The 6,706-nt window shown below is 35.5% G+C and overlaps 1 long non-coding RNA gene across 1 annotated transcript; it reads left to right on the top strand.

Annotated features, from left to right (window-relative positions):
* The first annotated feature begins 4,740 nt into the window (after nucleotides 1-4,740).
* Nucleotides 4,741-6,182, top strand: LOC149263759 (uncharacterized). The gene is made up of 4 exons (XR_016249923.1): nucleotides 4,741-5,082; nucleotides 5,189-5,291; nucleotides 5,691-5,725; nucleotides 5,842-6,182. It is a non-coding gene; the product is annotated as an uncharacterized LOC149263759 (long non-coding RNA).
* Nucleotides 6,183-6,706: the final 524 nt, after the last annotated feature.

Genomic DNA, 6,706 nt, shown 5'->3' with positions numbered 1-6,706 from the left:
TTCATTCTTGATTTTCCCACTACAAATTCTCTTATTTGTGACCATTGCATCTTATGTTTATGCTTTTATTGTGTTATGGTTTTGATGTGAACATACCCTAGATTAATGCTTTAGTAAGGGAAATGGTTATGCTTAATGATATGAATTATGTTAATAAGTTTAGTAGTGTCAAGGAGTATATGAACTTTGATGTAGTAAATGTTTAAGATGGCATACAATTCTAGTTAATCTTGGTGCCAAGTGTTCTTAACATTTAGCGTTTAACATTTTGGGGTCATTCCCTGCAAACTCAATTGCTACTATTTCATCATTTAGTGAGTAAACTTTGTTGGGTTGGAGTGTGCCTGAGTACAAGACAAATGGAAAACCCCATGTACAATATGATAAACTAATTTGAGATAGGCAAAATGTAGTGGGTGTGAACTCAATTGAGAACAAGGATTAGATTATCATTGAATAATTTTTAACTCCTATAAAGGATGGTGTCAATTATAAAAGAAATAGGAAACCAAAAAGGGCAAGGAAAATCAAGTCAAGTTTTGGTTCAAGACAGGTGTCCCATTTAAGTCTTTATGAAATGTGGGATAAGACACCCAATACCAATTAAGTATCACATACAAGATAGATTAAGGCTAACGCAACAGAGGATACGTCTTGAAAAATGAGACAAGGTATAATAGGAAGATAGTGGAAAAAAAGTGTGGGATTTAAGAGGGACATGATTTCCCAACTAGTTCATACTTGCAAGTGGGACAACAATTATGATAAGACTATCACCAAGATGGACAGTGGGTATGATGGATTCCCACAATGACTATTGAGTGTGTTGGCAGTTTTTGCCACTGATGTTAAGTTCTGGAATGATGTCAAGTTTAGGGGGAGCTTGTTAAGTATTCATTGCCATTAATGTCATTGTCGTATGCATGAAGTTGTCTTTGATTCCAAAGTGTTGGAATTCTAGCTTGTTTGTTGGGTGTTGGATGTGGAGCCTGGCTAGTGGGTGTAGCTGAAAATAGTGAGGGTGCACTTTCATCCTTCTTCTCACAGTAGGTTTCTCACCAGTCCTTGATGTGGGGGGCGGCTTTGAGAAGTGCAAAAGTAATATTTTCCCAGCTGGAAAAATCATGAACAAAAAATTATCCTTCTAGCAGATTTAACCATTTATCTACGACGTCCACATCTATATGACCCTCAAATATGGGAATGCCAAAGTTAACTTGTACATTAAAGGGTGTGGCGCTTCCATAGTAGCTGTTGGAAGGAGATTTGTCGCCCTTGGGTAGCCATTGAAGGATCTGGGAAAAGTTTTCCATCATCGCATTCCTCTGTTGCTTGAGGGGTTCTTCAACCAATATTTTCAAAGGATCTCCTACCCCCTTGTATTTCTTCTCTTTTTCCATGGGAGGTCGTTGGGATTTGTGAGGCTAGTCTAGTAAAGGTTTGACTAGTTTGAGCCCTAACTCCTAATATCCCCACCTCGTTGGGGACATGCAAAGAAAAACAGATAAAGAGCAGACCGCTCTGATACCACTGATCCGAACTTAAACAATAATGCAACAAATTACAAATATAACTATAAATACAAAGGTGCAGCAAAAATAATACTTAATTTCATTAATGTAAAATACTGAAATATGCTTGGAAACATAATGGAAATAAGACTAGCTCGAGCGATGGTAGCTTATCTCTGAGAAGAGATGTGGCGACCACATGCCTCTGAACTGTGTTACAATGAGGCTCGGAGGCCTATTTATTATTTAGAAATAATGGAAAACCCTAAACATCGAAAAACCTAAGCCTAGGAGATGAAGTGCCAAAACAATGGGCCTCGTTTGGGTAAATAGGTACATCAACTTCTTGGGGTCGTAACTTTGGTATATGATCTATGTTTGACGCGCACAATAGCTCGTTAGAAATATCTATCCAAGGAATACAACTTCCGAGTGGCCAAATTTATTCATTGCCTCATGTTAGACATCGTTTAGGACCTCAAAACGGGTCAGGAAGTTCACGACCTGAAAAACTGCCAAAAATAGTAAATTGTGCTACAATTAAAAAATAAAAAATAAAAAAAATATATAAAAAAATAAAATATAAAAAAATGATGGATATAGTGGTGGGGGTCCAAGTGGAATAGGTGGGTAGCCACCAACTTCCACCTGGATCAGATATGGGACAATTTTTATTAATGAAGATAATGGATTTAGAGTTGGTTGTTTCTCTTCATTTTTTATTTTCCCACTATAAATTTGTATCTTATCTGTGACCATTGCATCTTATGTTTATGCTTTTATTGTGTTATGGTTTTGATGTGAACATACCCTATATTAATGCTTTAGTAAGGGAAATGGTTATGCTTAATGATATGAATTATGCTAATATGTCAAAGAGTGTACGAACTTTGATGTAGTAAATGTTTAGGATGGCATACAATTCTAGTTAATGTTGGCGCCAAGTGTTCTTAACATTTAGCATTTATAATTTTGGGATTATTCCCTACAAACTCAATTGCTACTATTTCATCATTGAGTGATTAAACTTTGTTGGGTTGGAGTGTGTATGAGTACAAGACAAATGGAAAACCCCATGTACAATATGATAAACTAATATGAGAGAGGAAAAATCTAGTGGGTGTAAACTTAATTAAGAAAAAGAATTAGATTATCATTGAACAATTTTTAACTCGTATAAAGGATGGTGTCAATTATAAAGGAAAGAGGAAACCAAAAAGGACAAGGACAAGCAAGTCAAGTTTTGGTTCAAGACAGGTGTCCCATTTAAGTTTTTATGAAATGTGGGATAAGACACCCAATACCAATTAAGTAGCACATACAAGATAGATTAAGGTTAACACAATAGAGGACACATCTCAAAAAATGAGACAAGGTATAATAGGAAGACAGTGGAAAAAGAGTGTGGGATTTAAGAGGGACACGATTTCCCAACTAGTTCCTACTTGCAAGTGGGACACCAATTATGATAATACTATCACCAAGATGGACGGTGGGTACAATGGATTCCCACAATGACTATTGAGTGTGTTGGAAGTTGTTGTCACTGATGTTAAGTTCTACAATGATGTCAAGTTTAGGGGGAGCTTGGTAAGTATTTATTTCCATTAATGTCATTGTCGTATGCATGAAGTTGTCTTTGATTCCAAAGTGTTGGAATTCTAGCTTGTTTGTTGAGTGTTGGATGTGGAGCCTAGCTAGTCTATTTTTGAAGGCATTTTGCCTATAAGTACCTTATTCAAAAGTGCATGAAAATTGTTTGATTTAATATCCTTCTTAGAGAGATTTCCAATTGTATATGGCACTTATTCTAACTCCCCGGGAATGAAGAAAACCTGAGTTTGAACTAATGGAGCCCCAACATAGTTCCAAATGGTCATGGTTCCAATGGGTCAAGCTGGGTGGATATTGTTTGATTAGGCCAAATGGGTGAATGCTGAATTAATATGGGCCTTCACTACCTACCAGGGCATCTAAGGTGTGGGAGGTATAACTAGTAATACATAGAGAAAAAATGTCGGGTGTAAAGTGGACGCAACACCAGATAAAAGTGGATCCAAATACAACGTGACAACACATGTGGCTTCAAATGGTAGAGACAAGTGGTAGGTTGATGACATGGCACCCTGAGGTAAGGAAACGTGGCAGGTGGATTTGGCATTTTTGTGTGGCCAAATGACCCTTTTTTGAGTGACATGTGGTAGTGATGTGGCAATGACGTAGCATGATAGGTCGCATAGAGACGATGTGGTAGAATATGTGGCATGGCTTGGGATTCACACTAATATGTTGTTTGTAAGGCCTCGTAGTGTCAATAAGTTTAGCGATTTTCTGTGTTTTTCTAGTCTAGAGGAAAAAGGTCATCCGAGCATCCGTGATTCGCAGGATCCATATGTCCCAAGGGTGTCTACCCCTTAGCGAGATTGGATGACAGATATACCTTTATTACTACAATGTGGCTCCCTTTCGAGATAATGGTCTTAAACTAGAGGTGGATCGTGAATCCATGGATTTAGTGATATGAGATATGGACGCCACTTATAGTGTCAACCCCTTAGCTTCACTCAAATGGCTTGTGGTCATAATATTGTATGGCATTCTCGATGTGCATCCTATGCTAGACGCCTTTCAAACAAATGTTAATCTGACCAATCTTAAACCTATTAATTTACATGCCAACGATACTGCTATTACTTTTCATAAGATTCTACTCTAAAAGTTTATCATACTAAAGGTTCTCAACTCAATCTTCTATATATAAAGAGAGAGAGAATATCTTAAAAATGGAATGTTTACCTTTTTCGATATATCGAACCTTTGATCATTTATGTATTGATTTTATCATTTGGATGTTCTATGTTGAATATTATTTCTTAGTTTATTGTGAAGTTCTTTTGCGACTATTAATAAAAAAGTTGCACTTTAGTCATTTTCACATTATAAGCTATGTATACAATATTGTCACACGTACCTAGTCATGACTTTTTGATAATACGATGACCTTCCAATTATTTACAATCTTTAAGGGTTTAATGTAGTTTACGATGTATTTTTTTGTTTAACTGGAACTAATGTAAGATATTGGTTCATATGGCTCCCTTTCCAATGTGGTTTAATATGTTTACATGTATTTCTATATCGCTTATGGATTGTTCCATGTGTAGTCGGGAACTTCATCACTAGTGCCAAGTGTACTGTACTATCCATCTACCACTGTATATCGTGTAGTGTGTTGCACTTAATCAACGGTTCAGATTGTTTTATTGCCAAATCAACAGTTGTAAACAAGTTAGGGTTTTACTGATGAGTTAATGATCTTTCTGAGTTTCTTGTTCCATTGACTCATTTCTCATCTGCTCTCTTTGGTTATGTCACTTTGTGACTAGAATTTTCAACCATGTTTTCGACGACTATCCGCCATCTTCGTCGGCACAACACTAACAGGTGAATTTCGCTTTCACTCCTGTGATATACTATCTCCATCCATCATACAAAGTCTACTAGCTTTGTGCTTTGTCGAGGGCATAGGTGTTTCGCTTGAAATGTGGCAAGAATCTCGCTAGAAGTGAAGGTATTTAAAATGTTTCTAATAGTAGTTGAATTCTCCATTTATTGAGGTTGCAGTTCAAGTTATACAAGTTCATATCTAATGTATTTTTTGCTATGTATTTTTGTAGGTTTACATGGGTTTTCCCTTAAAAATTTAAGGTAGGGTTTTGATGTAACCAACACAGCTCTTCGAAGAGAATGGAAAATGACTTCCCAAATACGTTCTTCTAGGTGAATATTTACCGTGTCTCTGCAGTTGGAATACTTTCGATTATTTGCAAGAATTGTCTATTTGCAAATTTTCTTTTTATTTTACCCCATTAGGGTTACAAGGAAGGGTTTCACCCCATCTCAGATCCTAGCATTTTCCTGCTTAAGGAACGAGCAATTTGTACATTATTTATGTGTCATACTTCGTCAATGGCATTTGAGTGTTCTCATACTGAGTTTTCTAAATGAAGTTCCTTCGATTTTCTTACTGGTTACATGCCATAATCGAATACCTTAACCTCCGTTGGCTTCTATACATACTTTCTGGTGATTATTTGTTTAAATTACCTTCAGATTATATTTATATGGTTTATTTATTTTTCCCTGCCTGACGGCTTCTCCTTTCCTTCTTGTGCATAGGAGATTTCTAGGAGTTATCATGACTACCATTCAAGGTAATTATCTAGTTCCATTCTTGGAAAATCCTCTAGTTTTAAAATTTTGTTTCTTTTTAATTTTACAGGTGTCCACCCAAAAGTGACAAAACATCATCATGTTCTGTATGTGCTAGGTATTCACTGGTATGGACTATTCCATTGCATGATACCTCACAACATTGTTGGAAAAACTGGGAAATTTTCTTGAGTTTTATGAAAAAATTAATAGTCAATTCCCTTTTTGGAGAAAAGGTTGTTTTATTTCATATAGACAAACACGGTAATAAGGAAATTCCTATTGTTTTCATTTTTGTTCCGGGTTTTATTCTAGTACTTGTTTAGAAGATTTGATGACCGAACTAAGAAAATCTTCTTGATACGACATGACTCCTTTATATTCTCAAACTGTATATTGTTTGAATATGATATTTCATTCTCAAAGTAAATAACAATTGTTTAGTTTAGCTCATTATTATGTTCTTTTACCTCATGGTTTTCCTTGGACAAATTTTTCAATATAGATATAATGTAACCCAGAAATTTTATGATTTTCTTATGAATGAGTCTCGCGATAAGAAATATTCTATATAATTCTAGAACTTATCCTCATCGCTCAGTACTAAGACTACTTGTCACTGTTTACTAATGGTGTATGCATTCATTGTTTTTAGCACCGACTCTTTTCTATGTTCTTTAGAAATCTTACTACTTTTAAAATTATGTTAGTGTTACTATTATTACATGTAGTTACTCACAAAACAAAAGCAAGTTTCTATGAATAGAATGATTGGAATTTCATAAAAAGTTTATCATTCTCTTTAGCCTTCGTAATACTTGTATGTTTAGCACATTTTCTTTTTTTTTGTTCTCCCTAATCCTCTACAACTCTCCTCATTGCAATAGAGTCTCCTCACTATAATAAAGTGTTCACAACTTCTTCTTTTTTTGTCTGGTATCTACTTGACTAACATACAACTTATAGCTTTAACATACTCCATT

The sequence above is a fragment of the Pinus tabuliformis genome, chromosome 6, assembly GCF_031772625.1.
Source record: "Pinus tabuliformis cultivar Carrire ecotype Pingquan chromosome 6, CPIR1, whole genome shotgun sequence".
NCBI lineage: Eukaryota > Viridiplantae > Streptophyta > Pinopsida > Pinales > Pinaceae > Pinus > Pinus tabuliformis.
This window is presented reverse-complemented; position numbering and strand designations above follow the sequence as displayed.